At 43.7% G+C, this 18,139-nt stretch overlaps 1 pseudogene; it reads right to left on the bottom strand.

The window, feature by feature from the left end:
* Nucleotides 1-5,309: 5,309 nt before the first annotated feature.
* On the bottom strand, nucleotides 5,310-8,154 carry LOC116484683 (craniofacial development protein 1-like; annotated as a pseudogene).
* Between the last annotated feature and the right edge of the window lie 9,985 nt (nucleotides 8,155-18,139).

The raw sequence follows: 18,139 nt of genomic DNA, 5'->3' as shown, positions 1-18,139 counted from the left end.
CCAGGAGGCTGAGGTGGCAGGCTTGCTTGAGCCTTGGAGGTCAAGGCTGCAGTGAGCCATGATTGTGCCACTGCACCCCAGCGTGGACAACAGAGTGACACCCTGTCTCAAAGAAAAAAGAAAAAGAAAAAGAAAAAGAAAAAAGACTGTTGACATAATACCAAATTCCTTTCTGAGGGGATTAAATCAGTTTATGTTCCAACATCAGTGTGTGCCAGTCTCCTTGCATTTTTTCCAGTATTGAGTATTATTATGCTAATTTTATAGGCAAATTTTTCTCTTTAAACATTATCAAGAGCCCTGAAAAATAGCACCAATTATGTCATAGTTCTTAGGGTCAGAATTTAGGAGTTAAAGGGAGCTATAGAAATCATCTAGTCTAGTTCTCTCATCATTCAAATGAAAAAAAAAAAAAAAAAAGGATCTGCAGCAAGTTGATTTGCCAAGTGTCACAGGCAAATAATGATAGAGCTAAGGCTAGAGTTTAGGTTTCATGAGATGTGGTTCATTTTTTTCCCATTCTGCTTCTTAACTTAGTATAGAAATTAAACCTCATTTTGTATTAGATATTGTCTTGGCTACAGTTTTTAAGATGGATCAAAAGACAGATTTTTTTTTAAATAACTCCTTTAGTCAGACACAAAATTTTTATAGCTGTCTTTTTTTTTTTTTTTTTCTCAACTTTCCAGAGTAGTTTATCAGTTAGGATTGTGTGGCTGCAAATAAAAAATTACCCAACACTGGCATAAACTCATATAACAAAAATTCTGATATATTTATAATCTAATGCCCGAAATGTCATGGCTTAAACGATAATAATTTCTTCTCTCTCATGTTTTCTACAGCTCAAGAATTCAGGAGCATCTTGGCTAGGTAATTCTGTCTTGGGGTCTCTGCTGGGCTTGCTATCAGCTGTCAGGGCTGTAGTCATCCAAAGGCTTCAATGGGGCTGGAGGGTCCACTTCCACAATGGCTGACCTCCCCCCGCTTCCTCCCTCCCTCCTTCCCTCCCTCCCTCCCTCCCTCCCTTCCTTCCTTCCCTTCCTTCCTTCCTTCCTTCCTTTTCCTTTCTCTTTTCTTTCTGTCATCCAAAGGCTTGACTGTGGCTGAAGGATCCACTTCCACAGTGTGGCTTCTTTCTCTTCCTTCCCTTCCTCCCTTCCTCCCTTTCTCCCTTCCTTTTCTTTTCTCTTTTCTTTTCTTTCTTCTTTCTTTTCTTTCTCTGTCTCTTTTTGAGACAGGGTCTCACACTGTAGCCCAGGCTGGAGTGCAGTGGTGCAATCACGGTTCACTGCAACCTCCACCTCCCAGGCTCAGGTGATCTGCCCACCTCAGCCTCCTGAGTAGATGGGACTACAGGTACGTACCAGACAGTGGCTCACTTTCATGATTGGCAAGTTGCTGCTGACTGATGGCAGGATGCCTGTTTTTCTCCACATAGGCCTCTGTACAGAACTGCTTGACTGTCCTCAGAGGATGGCTGCTAGCTTTCCTCAGAGTGAGCAAGCCAAGAGAGCACAGCAGAAGCTGCAATGCCTTTTATAATCCAGCATCAGAAGTCACACGCCCTTGGCCAAGCGTGGTAGCTCATGCCTGCAATCTCAGCACTTTGGAAGGCCGAGGCAGGAGGATTGCTTGAGCCCAGGAGTTCAAGACCTGGGCAACATAGGGAGACCCCATCTCTCCAAAATTCAAAAATTAGCCAGTTGTGGTGGCACAAGCCTGTGGTCCTAGCTACTTGGGAGGCTAGGGTGGGAGGGTCACTTGAGCCTGAGAGGTCAAGGCTACAGTGAGTTGAGATCATGCCACTGCACTCCAGCCTGGTTAACAGAGCAGCACCATGTGTCAAAAATAAAATAAAATAAAATAAAGGCACACACCCTCATTCCTGTTCTATTCTGTTGATCATACAGACCAGCTCTGATTTATTTTGGGAGGGGGCTACTGAAAGGTGTGAGGGTGTGAATATCAGCAGTTGAGGGTCACAGGGGACCATCTTAGATGCTGGCCACCATAGTAGGAAATCCACAGCTTGTAATGACTCAGGTATGCTATCATGGACCCAGGCTCTTCCTAATCTTGCTATTCTCCCATCCCTAGTTATAAGCCTTTGTCCTACCTATGGTTGCAATATGGCTGTGGCACCTTCAGATTTTTTTTTTTTTTTTTAGATACAGTCTTGCTCTGTCACCCAGACTGGAGTGTAATGGTGTGATCACAGCTCACTGCAGCCTCAATCTCCAGGGCTCAAGCAATTCTCCTGAGCAGCTGGGACTATAGTTGTGTGCCACCACGTCCTGCTCATTTTAAAATATTTTTGTAGAGACAAGGTCTTGCAATGTTGCCCAGGCTGGTCTAGAACTCTTGGACTCAAGCGACCCTCTACCTTGGTCTCCCAAAGTAATGGGAGTACAGGCATGAGCCACTGTGCCCAGCAGATGTCTTACATTTAGGTGTCAGGCCGGAAGATGGGGGAAGTGAAATAAGGGGTACTAGTAAACTTCCACTTGTAGCCCATTGGCCAAGACTGTCAAGTGACCTCCCTAAGCCATACAGGCATCTAGGAGATTGAGTTTCTAACTTTGATAACTTCTTTAGTAGAGTCAGCCAAGGGAGAAGGGTGTTAGAAATGTAGGCTGGTCAGTTAGCACACAGTGTCTGCCACAACCACAGGTAGCTTTTGTTACCCTAGTGAGGTGCTAGTAATATAATACTTAATAATGCATGGGTACCCATTCAATATTATACTTTTTTTTTTTTTTTAAGCAAAGTCTCACTCTGTTGCTCAGGCTGGAGTGCAGTGGCACCATCTCAGCTCACTGCAACCTCCGCTTCCCAGTTCAAGTGATTCTCCTGCCTCAGCCTCCCGAGTAGCTGGATTACAGGCTCCTACCACCACACCCAGCTAATTTTTGTATTTTTAGTAGAGACAGGGTTTCACCATGTTGGCCAGGCTGGTCTTGAACTCCTGACCTCAGGCGATCCACCCGCATCAGCCTCACAAAGTGCTAGAATTACAGGTGTGAGCCACCATGCTGGTCTCAATATTATACATTCTTGTAGGTAATTATGGAATAATTTTTAAAATAATAAAACAGACTTTCCCTTTTAGAATTTTTAAGAGAAAGAAGTAATTAAAGACCCAATTAAAGAAGAACCAAAAAGATAATTGGATATGCAAAATAATGATTTATAGTTGGTTTTATGTATAGGTGTCTGCTATAACAGATTTAGGGTGTTCTACATGTATTTAAGTGGTATCCTAAGGCTGGTGTGGTGGCGCACACCTGTAGCACCAGCTACTGGGAGGCTGAGAAGACTGCTTGAGCCAAGGAGTTTAAGGTAGCAATGAGCTTTGATTGAGCCACTGTACTCCACCCTGGGTGACAGAGTGAGACACCGTTCTCTTAAAGAAAAAAAAGTGGTACCGTAGCATCATAAAAACGTGAGTTCTATTTTTCTTTTTTCTTTTTTTTGAGATGGAGTCTTGCTCTGTCGCCCAGGCTGGAGTGCAGTGGCGCAATCTCAGCTCACTGCAAGCTCCACCTCCCAGGTTCACACCATTCTCCTGCCTCAGCCTCCCGAGTAGCTGGGACTACAGGTGCCCGCCACCACACCTGGCTAATTGTTTGTATGTTGTAGCAGAGACAGGGTTTCACTGTGTTAGCCAGGATGGTCTTGATCTCCTGACCTCATGATCTGCCCTCCTCGGCCTCCCAAAGTGCTGGGATTACAGGCGTGAGCCACCGCACCCGGCCCTATTTTTCTATTTTAATGTGAATGTTATGCTACCCATGATAGTATCACAACGCTTATGTTTATGTCATATTTTCTTCTCTACCATCAATTTCTTAGTTAACATTTATTATTGACTGAAATATATAAATTGTCATTGCCCTTGAGGAGTTTCTAGTTAGGGAGGTAAGATATACAGAAAGTTTGAGATCGCTTGTAAAAACATGTAACAAAGGAAATGTTATAAAATTTGGGGGGAGAAAGTAGAAAATAATGTTTCAATAAATATAAACAATTTGAATTTAATACAACTAAATTCTTCAAATTAAAGGGATCAACTCGGATAAGGCAGAGATTGAGGAGAGAAAAAAACTAGAAAAGGTGATTTGTATGCTCTTAGCTCCATTACGAGAGGTGATGTTTGTATTTTCTGCTGTACTTCATCCCTTGGGGTTGTTCTGGAGTCATAAGCCCTTATATACCTTTGGATTGTATTGAGGGATGTTACATTTGAAAAGGTAATTTGATACTCAGTGTTGTATTTATCACGGTATTATGAGAGTTCGGGCTACAGTATTACTCAGTGTCTTCTATAGGAGAACCAACAGTCCCAGTGTCAGAGTCCTTAAGGTAAAAACATATTAGCTGTTGTCCTGACACAGATTATTGGTTCTCCTACAGAAGACACTGAGTAATACTGTAGCCCAACAACAGCTGTACCTTAAGGAGAGCATACATCCTGTAACTAGTCATGTTTCTCTCTTTGTTTAGGGCACTAAGAAGCTCAGAGTCTAATTAAGTGAAGCGCCTTTAAGAATCATGAACCCCTTATCTCATGCATTCATTTCTCTCTACTAATGCTTCCTGGCTTCATCATACTTATGGGCCCTTGTTCTTTCTTCACTTTGATTTTCATGGTCTTTTTGTTTTTTTCATCTTATGTGAATTTTTTTTTTTTTGAGATGGAGTCTCACTCTGTCACCCAGGCTGGAATGCTATGGCATGGTCTTGGCTCACTGCAACCTCTGCCTCCCAGGTTCAAGTGATTCTCCTGCCTCAGCCTCCTGAGTAGCTGGGACTACAGGCATCTGCCGCCATGCCCAGCGAATTTTTATATTTTTAGTAGAGAAGGTCCTTGTGATCCACCCACCTCAGCCTCCCAAAGTGCTGGGATTACAGGCGTGAGCCACCGTGCCTGGCCATCTTATGTGAATTTTTTTTTTTTTTTTTTTAGCTATAAGAAGAGTTTTAATCTGAAGAGTTTGACAAAGAACTAAGAATCCCCAAAAAATCAAAAAGAAAAACTCATCACATCTAGTGGTAACAAAATTTGGATATACATGGTTTTCTTATCTGTTCATGAATAACTCAACAATGGGCAGCAAAAACACACCCACAATTTCAAGACTCCGGGCGGGAGTGCTGATCAGCCTCAATAAAATGTCAGCTTGCTGCGGAAGGATCCAGATCAGTGGAACTGTCCAGTTCTCTAAGGAGACAATGCAGACTTGCCTGCAGACTGGTTCTGAAATCGAACCAGAACTAGAACTTAAAAACAAAAAGCAGATCAAGCTCTAGGCATCAAATTTCTTCTTCCCTGACCCGGCAGGGAGTGATGGCACAGCTGAAGGGACATTAGCCTGTGGTTTTTCTTTCTCATTCTGCTTGAAGAAGGATTTGGCCTCTTTAGATGTAGCATCCACTTCCTTAGTTACCCTTACTTCTTCCAGCAAAATCAAACACCTTGGTGATTTTAACTTTTTCTGTTTCTTTAGGTTTCTCTAGCTCTTCTGCTTTTACCAACAATTTACTTGAACTTGTCTCTTCAGTCTCCTCTCCTTTCTTAACTTGTGTGCTTAAGGGCACTTTTGATTTTGGTCCCACATCATTGAGGAAGCTGGCCCACAGTTCGTCCTCCTTCTTTTTCCTGGCATCCTCTGATCCAATGCCTTTTTCCTGCTCTGCAGCTTCATCTTCCTCCTCACTACTGCTTCCCTCAGATTCTGAATTGGCATCCTCCTCTTCCTCTTATTCTAATGAGAGGCCACCTTGTCTTCTCTTCCTGGCTGGAATGCTCTGGGCCTTTCTCTTTTTCCCTTGGGTTTTCTGTGTCTGCTCTTCACCATCCACTTCATCTTCCTTCACTAATTCATTTACGTCATCTTCACTATACTCTCCACCCAACGGCACGTAGTCCTCGTCCTCCTCCAACGTGGAGAAGTCTTCGGAGTTGAATTCCTCCACGTTGCTGCTGCTCGACGCTGGTCAAACTCGCAACACCGCAGCAGCTGCCTCCAACGGCAAAGCTCTAGGGAGAGACCATAGAGCCCCAGCAGTGGCGACGGCAGCTAGGACGGCCCCCTAATTTTTTGTGTTTTTAGTAGAGATAGGTTTCACCGTGTTGGCCAGGCTGGTCTTGAACTCCTGACCTCAGGTGATCCACCCCCCTCAGCCTCCTAAAGTGCTGGGATTACAGGCATGAGCCACCGGGCCCAGCCTGTGAATTTTTATAATCTGCAAACACTTTTTAGAATTAGGAAAAAATTTTTTTTTCGTTTTTTGGCTGAGCATAGGAGACTTTATTGATAGTGGATGACAAGATGGGGCTTCCAAGGCCCTTCCCTTTTCAGGGGGTCTGCATGGAAATTGTGGGGAGGGGAGATTCTCAGTGTGGTAGGGAACTGGATACGTCAGGGACTCCCCAGCAGCTGAGGGCCTCTCTCTTCCTCTTGTGTTTTTGCTGTGGCTGGTGGTCCAGGGGTCTTATTCCTTAGAGACCGTGTGGGCCATGAGGTAGCTTGCCGTAGCCAAGAATAAGGTAGAATATTTTAACTGAAAAATAAAACTGCTTATACACCCACCAAAGTGGCTAAAACTAAAAAGACAACACCAAACATTGGCGGTGAGGTAGGGCAATTGGAACCCTCAAATATTGTGGTGGGAATGTAAAATGCATGACTTTTTTGGGAAAAGGTCTGGCAGTTTCTTATAAAATTAAATATACCTGCTTGTGACCCAGAAAAATGACAACATGTTAATAAAAAGACTTACACAAAATGTTCACAGCAGCTTTATTCATAATAGCCCCAAACTGGAAATAGTCAATGTGTCCATCAGTATGAGAATGGTATATTTATACATGTGGTATATTTATACAGCAGACCACAACTCAGCAGTAAAAAGTGACTACTGACACATAAAACAACATGAATCTCAAAAACATTACGCTGGGCAAAATAAACCATACACAAAAGAGTATGTATTCTATGATTCCATTTATATGACATTCTTGAACAAACAAAGCTAATCTATGGTAGAAAAAAATCAGATGGTGACAGTGTGCATGTGAGGGCATGAAGTGTGGACTAACTGGGAAGAGGGATGGGGGATCTTTTGGGGTAATGATAATGTTCTATATTTTGCCAGTGGTTTGGGTTATACATATGTATGCATTTGTCCAAACTCAGCAAATATACATTTAGAGTGTACATTTCATTGTATATAAATCTTACATAAAACTATAAACAAATATTAAATTCTGTTTAATAATATGCATCCCAAAGTACTTAGGGAAAAATGTAGTGATGTCTAATTTTCTTTGAAATGCATTAAAAAATAAGATGAATTAATGATGAATAGAGGGATGACAGAATGATATGGGAAGCAAAATAAAATGGTAATGCTGAATCTAGGGAGTGGGTACATAGGTGTTTACTGTAAAGTTATTTCAGCTGCTCTTTAAGATTTTTCATAGTAAAATATTGGGGGAAAATGCCCTTAACCTTCCTTTAGTGTGTTCTGGCTGAATATGACTTTTTCTATTAATATCTCACATAAGTGTTAAAGCCTTTCTCTTCAGGGGGAATTTATGTCACACTTTTCAGAATTTACATAATATCTAATTTAAGCTGTTTTAAAGTAATCAATTAATGGCCTTTAATCTGGATATAAGTTTTGTTTTGTTTTTTTTGAGACGGAGTTTTGCTCTGTTGCCCAGGCTGGAGTACAGTGGCACGATCTCAGCTCACTGCAACCTCCGCCTCGTGGGTTCAAGTGATTCTCCTGCCTCAGCCTTCCAAGTAGCTGGGACTACAGGCGTGCGCCACCACGCCCGGCTAATTTTTGTACTTTTAGTAGAGTTTGGGTTTCACCATGTTGACCAGGCTGGTCTCGAACTCCTGGGTTCAAGTGATCCTACCACTTTGGCCTCCCAAAGTGCTGGGATTATAGGCATGAGCCACTGCGCCCAGCTCTTTTTAACTTTTAAAATATTTAATTGACAAATAAATATTGTATATATTCAAAGTGTACAACACGATGATTTGGTTTGCATATACACTGTGTAATGATTTTATTTTTTCTTTTTCATTCGCTTCTTTCCTGAACTCCGGCAGCTTATGTTTTACCTCCTTTGGTCATCTCACCTTCTCTTCTTCGAGATATTACTTCTGTTTTATGCTTGTTTTGTGGAAATAATTGCTTCATTACATTTTTAAAAAAATTTACAGCAAGAGACCGGGCGTGGTGGCTCACGCCTGTAATCCCAGCACTTTGGGAGGCTGAGGAGGGCGGATCACCTGAGGTCAGGAGTTCGAGACCAGCCTGACCAACATGATGAAACCCTGTCGCTACTAAAAATACAAAACTTAGCTGTGGCACATGCCTGTAATCCCAGCTACTTGGGAGGCTGAGGCAGGAGAATTGCTTGGACCTGAGAGGCAGAGGTTGCAGTGAGCTGAGATTGTGCCATTGCACTTCAGCCTGGGGAACATGAGCGCAACTCTATCCCAAAAAAAAAAAAAATTTTTTTCAGCAAAATGTTCTAAATTTTAATCTGCTCTGAGGTAATGTTTTCTTTGCTTTTTTCTTTTTTTTTTTTTTTGAGACGCAGTCTCATTCTGTCACCCAGGCTGGTGTGTCGTGGCGTGATCTCAGGTTACTGCAACCTCTGCCTCCTGGGCTCAAGTGATTCTCGTGTCTTAGCCTCCCAAGTAGCTGGGATTACAGGTGTGTGCCACCACACCAGCTAATTTTTGTATTTTTAGTAGAGACACAGTGTCATCATGTTGCCCAGGCTGGTCTCGAACTCCTAACCTCAGGTGATCCCCCTTCCTCAGCCTCCCAAAGTGCTGGGATTACAGGCGTGAGCCACTGCGCCTGGCCTGAGGTAATGTTTTCATGGTGATTATTCATCAGCATTTGTTTTTCTGTTTCTTTTTCATTTCCTTTTTTTTTTTTTTTTTTTTGAAGCAGAGTCTCGCTCTGTCACCCAGGCTGGAGTGCAGTGGCGCCATCTCAGCTCACTGCAATCTCCACCTCCCAGGTTCAAGTGATTCTCCTGCCTCAGCCTCCCAAGCAGCTGGGATTACTGGCACGCACCACCGTGCCCAGCTACTTTTTGTATTTTTAGTAGAGACAGAGTTTCGCCACGTTGGTCAGGCTGGTCTTGAACTCCTGACCTCGGGTGATCTGCCCACCTTGGCCTCTCAGTGTGCTGGGATTACAGGCGTGAGCCACTGCGCCTGGCCTAATTTTTGTTTTTTTAGTAGAGACAAGGTTTCACCATGTTGACCAGACTGGTCTCAAACTCCTGACCTCAAGTGATTTGCCCGCCTTGGCCTCCTAAAGTGCTGGGATTACAGGCGTGAGCCAGAGCGCCCAGCCTCTTTTTCATTTTCTTCCTTAAATCTTTGTTGGTTCTTTTTTGACTGTTCATCTTTGAATGTAGTGAATTTTCTTAGCTCAACTATTTACAGGAGATTTGTGTTGTGAAGGGGTCAGGGACATCTTCTGTATCAGTGGGAGTTTTCCTTTTGATCCAGGGTTTTGCATATGAGAGATACTTTAGCCTTTTCTTCTTCACAGGCAATGAAGACAGGCAGCTGCACAGCTGTGCACAGTAGGATCTCTTCTCACTTCTCATGAACATGTGGCTTCCTGTGAATATGACTTGTGTGTGGAGTTCTAGTTTAGTCCCAATTTCTCTGCTACTCAAAATCAAAATGGGTCCAGAGAAACTGGTGCTACCAGCCTACCCACCTGTGTTAGTCAGTTGGAACTGCCGTAACAAAATACAACAAACTCAGTGCCTTAAAACATCAGAAATTTATTTTCTCACAGTTCTGAAGGCTAGAAGTGTGAAATCAAGGGGTCCGAGGGTTGGTCCTTCTTGAGGCTCTGAAGGAGAGTGTGCTGCATGCCTCTCTCCTCAATTCTGGTGGTTGCCCTGGCATTCCTTGTTTGTAGACGCATCACTACAATCTCTGTCTCCGTCTTTGCATGCTGGTCTCCTTTCTATGTCTGTGTCTACATTTTCCTCTTTTTTTTTTTTTTTTTGAGACAGGGTCTTACTCTGTCACCCAGGCTGGAGTGCAGTGGCACAATCTCGGCTCACTGCAACCTCCACCTCCAGGGTTCAAGTGATTCTCCAGCCTCTGCCTCCCAACTAGCTGGGATTACAGGTGTGCACCACCACGCCAGGCTAATTTTTTTGTATTTTTAGTAGAGATGGAGTTTCACAATGTTGGCCAGGCTGGTCTTGAACTCCTGACCTCAAATGATCTGCCCGCCTTGGCCTCCCAAAGTGCTGGGATTGCAGGTGTGAGCCACTGCACCCTGCCATTTTCCTCTTCTTATAAGGACACCAATCGTTGTATTAGGACCCATCCTAATCTAGTATAACCTCACCCTAAGGATTACATCTACAGAGACCCTATTTCCAAATATGGGCACATTCACAGGTACCAGGGGTTAGGACTTTCACATATCTTCTGGGTGTGGGGGAGGTCACAAATCCATAACACTGCCTTCTTCCCACTGTTGCACAAATGGGGCTATTACTTTTTTTTTTAACTTCAGTGTACGCATCTCACTGGGTGAGCTATTAAGGCTCTTACTGAGCTCTTCTGGTGCCCACTCTCAGCCTCCTGTTGTGCCTTTCCTCACAAGCCTTTGCTTTTGGTACCCCTTACACTTATTTTGTAGTTATTTTGTTTTACCTGTCTTAATTTTTTTTTAAATTGAGATAGGATTTTCATTCTGGTCTCTGTGTCCTTTGTTTTGGGAGATGATTTCTGAGGGATGATGGAATTACCAACTTTATGTGACATCTTCAAGCAGGAAATGCCTTGGGTCTTTCTCATTCTTTAGGGGTCACTAACACAAGGAAGATACTACCAGGGTGCAATGTCTCACGCCTATAATCCCAGCACTTTGGGAGGCCGAGGCAGGCGGATCATGAGGTCGGAAGTTCGAGAACAGCCTGGCCAACATGGTGAAACCCTGTCTCTACTAAAAATACAAAAATTAGCTGGGCATGGTGGTAGGCACCTGTAATCCCAGCTACTCAGGAGGCTGAGGCAGGAGAATCGCTTGAACCAGGAGGCAGAGGTGCGGTGAGCTGAGATTGTGCCATTGCTCTCCAGCAGTCTGAGCAACAAAGGCAAAACTCCATCTCAAAAAAAAAAAAAGATAAAGAAAAAAAGGAAGATACTATTTTTAGTGCTTATTTCAGTAAGATGGTCTTCTAGTTTCTTAGTCTCAGCCTACCATGCCAGTTCTACCAACACTGTGTCATAGGTAGGAATTAATAGAATTTGCTTATATGGAGACTTAAAAAAAATTTTGCATGTTGATTATATTGAGCTAGAATGCAATTTGAATTATTTTAAACTTTTCCATTATGGTAACAAAAACATAAAATTTAGCTTATTTATTTATTTATTTTTTGAGACACAGTTTTGCTCTGTTGTCCAGGCTGAAGTGCAGTGGTCTGATCTTGGCTCACTGCAACCTCCGCCTCCCAGGTTCAAGTGATTCTCCTGCCTCAGCCTCCCAAATAGCTGGGACTACAGGCATGCACCACCACGCCTGGCTCATTTTTTTGTATTTTTAGTAGAGACTGGGTTTCACCATGTTGGCCAGACTGGTCTCGAACTCCTGGCCTCAAGTGATCCACCCGCCTCAGCCTCCCAAAGTGCTGGGATTACAGGTGTGAGCCACCGTGCCTGGCCAAAATTTACCATCTTAACTATTTTTAGGTTTATAGTTTGTTAGTGTTAAGGATATTTACACTGTTGTAAAACAGATCTCCAGAACATTTTCACCTTGCAAATATGGAATTTTATACCCATTAAACAGCAATTCCCCTTTAATCCCCTCCCACAGTCCCTGGTAACCACTATTCTATGTTTGTTTCTATGAATTTTATGACTTTAGACACTTCATGTAAGTGGAACCATACAGTGTTTGTCTTTTGTGACTGGCCGATTTCACTTAGGATAATGTCTTCAAGGTTTGTTCATGTTGTAGCATGTGACAGAATGTCCTTCCTTTTTAAGGCTGTATAATATTCCATTGTATACATATAACACATTTAAAAAATTCATTCATCCATTGATGGACATTTAGGTTGCTTTCACCTCTTGGCTGTTGTGAAAAGTATTGCTAAGAACATGGGTGCATTAGTTATGGTTCTCCAGAGAAATGGAACCAATAAAATATATAGAAAGAGATGTAAAAAGACATTTCTTATAAGGAATTGACTCATGCATTTACGGAGGCTGAGAAGTCCCATGATCTGCTGTCTGCAAGCTGAAGGCCCAGGAAAACTGGTGATGTGATTCTAGGCCTGAGAACCAGGGGAGGCAATGGTATAAGTCCTAGTCCGAGTCTGAAGGCCTGAGAACCAGGAGCTCTGATTGAGGGCAGGAGAAGATGGATGTCCCACCTCAAATAGAGAGCAAATTCACCCTTTCTCTACCTTTGTGTTTGCTTCAGGCCCTCAACAGATTGGATAATACTGTTTTACCAGCTATCTGGACATCCTTTAGCCCAGTCATTTTTTTTTTTTTGAGACAGAGTCTCACTGTCGCTCAGGCTAAAGCGCAGTGGTGCAATCGTGGCTCACTGCCTCCTCCACCTCCCAGACTCAAACGATCCTCCTGCCTCAGCCTCTCAAGTAGCTAGGACTATAGGCGCGTGCCTGATTTTTGTATTTTTTTGTGTTGATGGGGTTTCACCATGTTACCCAGGCTGGTCTCAAACTCCTAGGCTCAAGTGATCCTCCTGCCTCAGCCTCCCAAAGTGCTGGCATTACAGGGGTGAGCCACTGCGCCCCGCCCTAGCCCAGTCATTTGACACATAAACTACTGGATCATATGGTAATTCTATTTTTAATTTTTTGAGGAATCTCCATACTGTTTTCCATAGCAGCTGTTCAATTTTACATTCCCATCAACAGTGCACAGGGGTTCCAGTTTCTCTACACCCTCATCAACACTTGTGATTTTTCAGTTTTTGACAGTGGCCATCCTAACGGGTATGAGGCATATTCTTTACTTTTATATAACAACCATTGTCATACTGCTTTAATGTATGACAATTATAAAGTTAATATTTATTTTTCTCAGTACATAGCAAGTCTGTTCGGGTTGTGTCTTTATCACTATCATGTGTTGAAAAAAGTTTTTGATAGTTTTAATTATTTTTGCTCAGATTACTTATCAGCCCTGGGTGTACATTTTTAAAAAATAGGCATTAAAAAAACTTTAAACCTCTTTTGTCAACTTAAGGGACTCATTTCCAGGCATAGCCATTACTTCTTATATAGAATACAGTATTTTAAAAATTCTCAGTCCTAAAATGTTCCTGGAATCTACTGATTTATTGAGATTTATTCTTGCAATACTTACTACTATGGTCTACTAAATACTTGACTCCATTGAGTGCTAGTAACAGGTCTGGCTTTTCAAGTCTCTCCAACCTTGTGAATTTTCAATTACTACCACTTCAACTTCAATGTGATTCCTCTGAACTGCAGAGTCAGCAGTTACATTCTGCTGAGTAATGAATGCAAACTGCTCAGAATTACAGAACACTTAAAGCATCTCATTTTAACTGTTTGTTGTTTTTTTTTCGCTGAAGATTGTGAAAGGTAAATGTAGCTACATAAATGATTTTTGGCAGGGTTGGCATTTAGAGAGAACCATTTATTTGCTTTTTGAACAACATTCCTGGGCCACTATTAACCTAAACATGTGAGAGCCAATATAGCACAGTGTTTAAGAATATGAGCTATAAAGCTCAACTGCCTAGGTTCAATTCTTGACTCTAAAACCAGTGCGAGGGATGGGCGGGCATGGTGACTCAGGCTTGTAATCCCAGCACTTTGGGAGGTCAAAGCGGGAGGATCACTTGAGGTTAGGAGTTCAAGACCAGTCTGGCCAACACGGTGAAATCCCATCTCTACTAAAAATACAAAAATTAGCTGGGCGTGGTGGCAGGCATCTGTAGTCCCAGCTACTCAGGAGGCTGAAGCAGGAGAATCTCTTGAACCTGGGAGGTGGAGGTTGCAGTGAGCCGAGATTGCGCCTCTACACTCCAGCCTGGGTAACACAGCAAGACTCCATCACACACACACACACACACACACACACACACAAAGCAAAAAAAAAAAAACAGTTTGAGGTTAGGCAAGTTTCTTATCCTCTCTGTGCCTCAGTTTCTCCATCTGTAAAATGAGGATAGCTGTTAGATTTTTTTTTCTTATTTTTTTAGATAGAGATGGAATCTCACTATGTTGCAGGCTGGTCTCAAATTCATGGCCTCAAGTAATCCTCCCGCCTCAGCCTCCCAAGATGTTGGGATTACACGTGTGAGCCACCGTGCCTGGCTGGGCTGTCAGATTAAATGAGTCACTGTATGTAAAGTACTTTGAACTGTGTCAGGCCTACAGTATGCACTGTGTGAGGTTAGCTATCATGACAAGCATTATTGATTATCTTCATTGATTTCCTGGACCTAGCCAAACCAGCAGAGTGGCTGTTGACCAACTATGCTGATAATTATTAGTCTAAGTGGTGTTCAAAACTACTACTATAGGCCAGGTGTGGTGGCACACGCCTGTAATCCCAGCACTTTGGGAGGCTGAGGTGGATGGATCACCTGAGGTCAGGAGTTCATGACCAGCCTGATTAACATGGTGAAACACTGTCTCTACAAAAAAATAAAATAAAAAGTCAGGCGTGGTGGTGCATGCCTATAATCTGAACTACTTGGCTGGCTGAGACAGGAGAATTGCTTGTACCTTGGAGGCAGAGGTTGCAGTGAGCCAAGATGGCGCCATTGTACTCCAGCCTGGGCAACAAGAGCAAAAACTCCATCTTGAAAAACAAAACAAAACAAAACAAAAAACAACTATTCCTGGGGCCAGGTACGATGGCTCACACCTATAATCCCAGCACTTTGGGAGGCCTAGGTGGGCAGATCACTTGAGGTCAGGAGTTTGAGACCAGTCTGGCTAACATGGTGATATGGTTTGGCTGTGTCCCCACCCAGATCTCATCTTGAATTCCCACGTGTTGTGGGAGATAATTGAATCATAGGGGAAAGTCTTTCCTATGCTGTTCTCATGATAATGAATAAGTCTCGTGAGATCTGATGGTTTTTTTAAAAAGAGGAGTTCCCCTGCACAAGTTCTCTCTTTGCCTGCCACCATCCATGTAAGATGTGACTCCCTCTTCCTTGCCTTCCGCCATGATTGTGAGGCTTTCCCAGCCACATGGAACTGTGAGTCCAATTAAACCTCTTTCTTTTGTAAATTGCACAGTCTCAGGTATGTCTTTATCAGCAGCATGGAAATGGACTAATGTGGTAAATTGGTACCAGTAGAGTGGGGCACTGCTGAAAAGTTACCTGAAAATGTGGAAGCAACTTTGGAACTGGGTAATAGGCAGAGGTTGGTACCATTTGGAGAGCTCAGAAGAAGACAGGAAAATGTGGGAAAGTTTGGAACTTCCTAGAGACATGTTGAACGGCTTTGACAAAAATGCTGATAGTGATATGAACAATAAGGTCCAGGCTGAGATGGTCTCAGATGGAGATGAAGAACTTGTTGGGAATTGGAGCAAAGGTGACTCTTGTTATGTTTTAGCAAAGAGACTGGCAGCATTTTGTCCCTGCCCTAGAGATTTGTGGAACTTTGAACTTGAGAGAGATGACTTAGTGTATCTGATGGAAGAAATTTCTAAGCAGCAAAGGATTCAAGAGGTGACTTGGGTGCTGTTAAAGGCATTCAGTTTTAGAAGGGAAGCAGAGCATAAACGTTTGGAAAATTTGCGGCCTGACAATGCGATAGAAAAGAAAATCCCATTTTTCTGAGGAGAAATTCAATCCAGCTGCAGAAATTTGCATAAGTAACAAGAAGATTAACAATGTTAATCCCCCAGACAATGGGGAAAATGTCTCCAGGGCATGTCAGAGGCCTTCACAGCAACCCTCCCATCACAGGCCTGGAGGCCTAAGAGGAAAAAGTGGTTTTGTGGGCCAGCCCCAGGGTCCCCATGCTGTGTGCAGCCCAGGGACCTGGTGCCCTGCATCCCAGCCACTCCAGCCATGGCTGAAAGGGGCCAATGTAGAGCCCAGGCATGGCTTCAGAGGGTGCAATCCTCAAACCTAGGCAGCTTCTACTTGGTGTTGAAAAGTCAAGAATTGAGGTTTGGGAACTGCTGCCTAGATTTCAGAAGATATATGGAAACACCTGGCTGTCCAGGCAGAAGTTTGCTGCAGGGGTGGGGCTCTCATGGAGAACCTCTGCTAGGGCAGTGCAGAAGGGAAATGTGGGGTCAGAGCCCCCACACAGAGTTCCTACTGGTGCACCATGTATTGGAGCTGTGAAAAGAGGGCCACCGTCCTCCAAACACCAGAATGGTAGATCCACTGACAGCTTGCACCATGCACCTGGAAAAACCACGTATGCTCAATGCCAGTCCATGAAAGCAGCAAGGAGGGAGGCTGTACCCTGCAAAGCCACAGGGGTGGAGCTTTCCAAGACCATGGAGCTCACCTCTTGCATCAGCATGACTTGGATGTGAGACATGAAGTCAAAGGAGATCATTTTGGAACTTTAAGATTTGACTGCCCTGCTGGATTTTGGACTTGCATAGGGCCTGTAGCCCCCTTGTTTTGGACAATTTCTCCCATTTGGAATGGCTGTATTTACCTAATGCATGCATCCTCATTGTACCTAGGAAGTAACTAACCTGGTTTTGATTTTACAGGCTCATAGGTGGAAGGGATTTGCCTTGTCTCAGATGAGACTTTGGACTGTGGACTTTTTTTTTTTTTTTTTTTTTTTTGAGACAGTGTCTTGCTCTATCACCCAGTCTGGAGTGCAGTGGCCTATTCTCAGCTTACTGCAACCTCTGCCTCCTAGGTCCAAGTGGTTCTCCTGCCTCAGCCTCCTGAGTAGCTGGGATTACAGGCATCTGCCAACATATTCAGCTAATTTTTGTATTTTTAGTAGAGATGGGGTTTCACCATGTTGGCCAGGCTGGTCTCGACCTCCTGACCTCAGGTGATCCACCTGCCTCAGCCTCCCAAAGTGCTGGGATTACACTGTGAACCACCATGCCTGGCCTGGATTGTGGACTTTTGAGTCAATGCTGAAGTAAGACTTTGGGGGACTGTTGAAAATGTATGATTGGTTTTGAAATGTAAGGACATAAGATCTGGGAGGGGCCAAGGGCAGAATGATATGGTTTGGCTATGTCCCCACCCAAATGTCATCTGGAATTCCCATGTGTTGGAGAAGGGACCCAGTGGGAGTTAATTGAATCATGGGGCAAATCTTTCCCGTGCTGTTCTGATGACAGTGAATAAGTCTCATAAGATCTGATAGTTTTTTTTTTTTTTTTTTTTGAGACGGAGTCTTGCTCTGTCACCCAGGCTGAAGTGCAGTGGTGCCATCTTGGCTCACTGCAAGCTCTGCCTCCTGGGTTCAAGCCATTCTCCTCCCTCAGCCTCTCGAGCAGCTGCGACTACAGGTGCCCACCACCACGCCTGGCTAATTTTTTGTATTTTTTTAGTATAGACAGGGTTTCACTGTGTTAGCCAGGATGGTCTTGATCTCCTGACCTCGTGATCTGCCCGCCTTGGCCTCCCAAAGTGCTGGGATTACAGGCGTGAGCCACCATGCCTGGCTGAGATCTGATAGTTTTAAAAAGAGGAGTTCCATGGCTGGGCATGGTGGCTGAAGCCTATAATCCCAGCAGCTTGGGAGGCTGAGGTGGGTAGATCACTTGAGGTCAGGAGTTCGAGACTAGCCTGGCCAACATGGTGAAACCCCGTCTCTACTAAAAATACAAAAATTAGCCAGGCATGGTGGCAGTTGCCTGTAATCCCAGCTACTTGGGGGGCTGAGGCATGAGAATCGCTTGAACTCGGGAGGGGAGGTTGCAGTGAGCTGAGATCACACCACTGCACTCCAGCTTGGGCGACAAGAGTAAAACTCTGTCTCGAAAAAAAAAAAAAAAAAAAAGAGGAGTTGCCCCACACAAGTTCTCTCTCTTTGCCTGCTGCCATCCATATAAGACATGACTTGCTCCTCCTTGCCTTCTGATTGTGA

This window comes from Hylobates moloch, unplaced genomic scaffold (genome assembly GCF_009828535.3).
Source record: "Hylobates moloch isolate HMO894 unplaced genomic scaffold, HMol_V3 SCAFFOLD_16, whole genome shotgun sequence".
Classification (NCBI taxonomy): Eukaryota; Metazoa; Chordata; class Mammalia; order Primates; family Hylobatidae; genus Hylobates; species Hylobates moloch.
The sequence above is the reverse complement of the archived record's forward strand: the minus strand, read 5'-3'. Positions and strand labels throughout refer to the sequence as shown.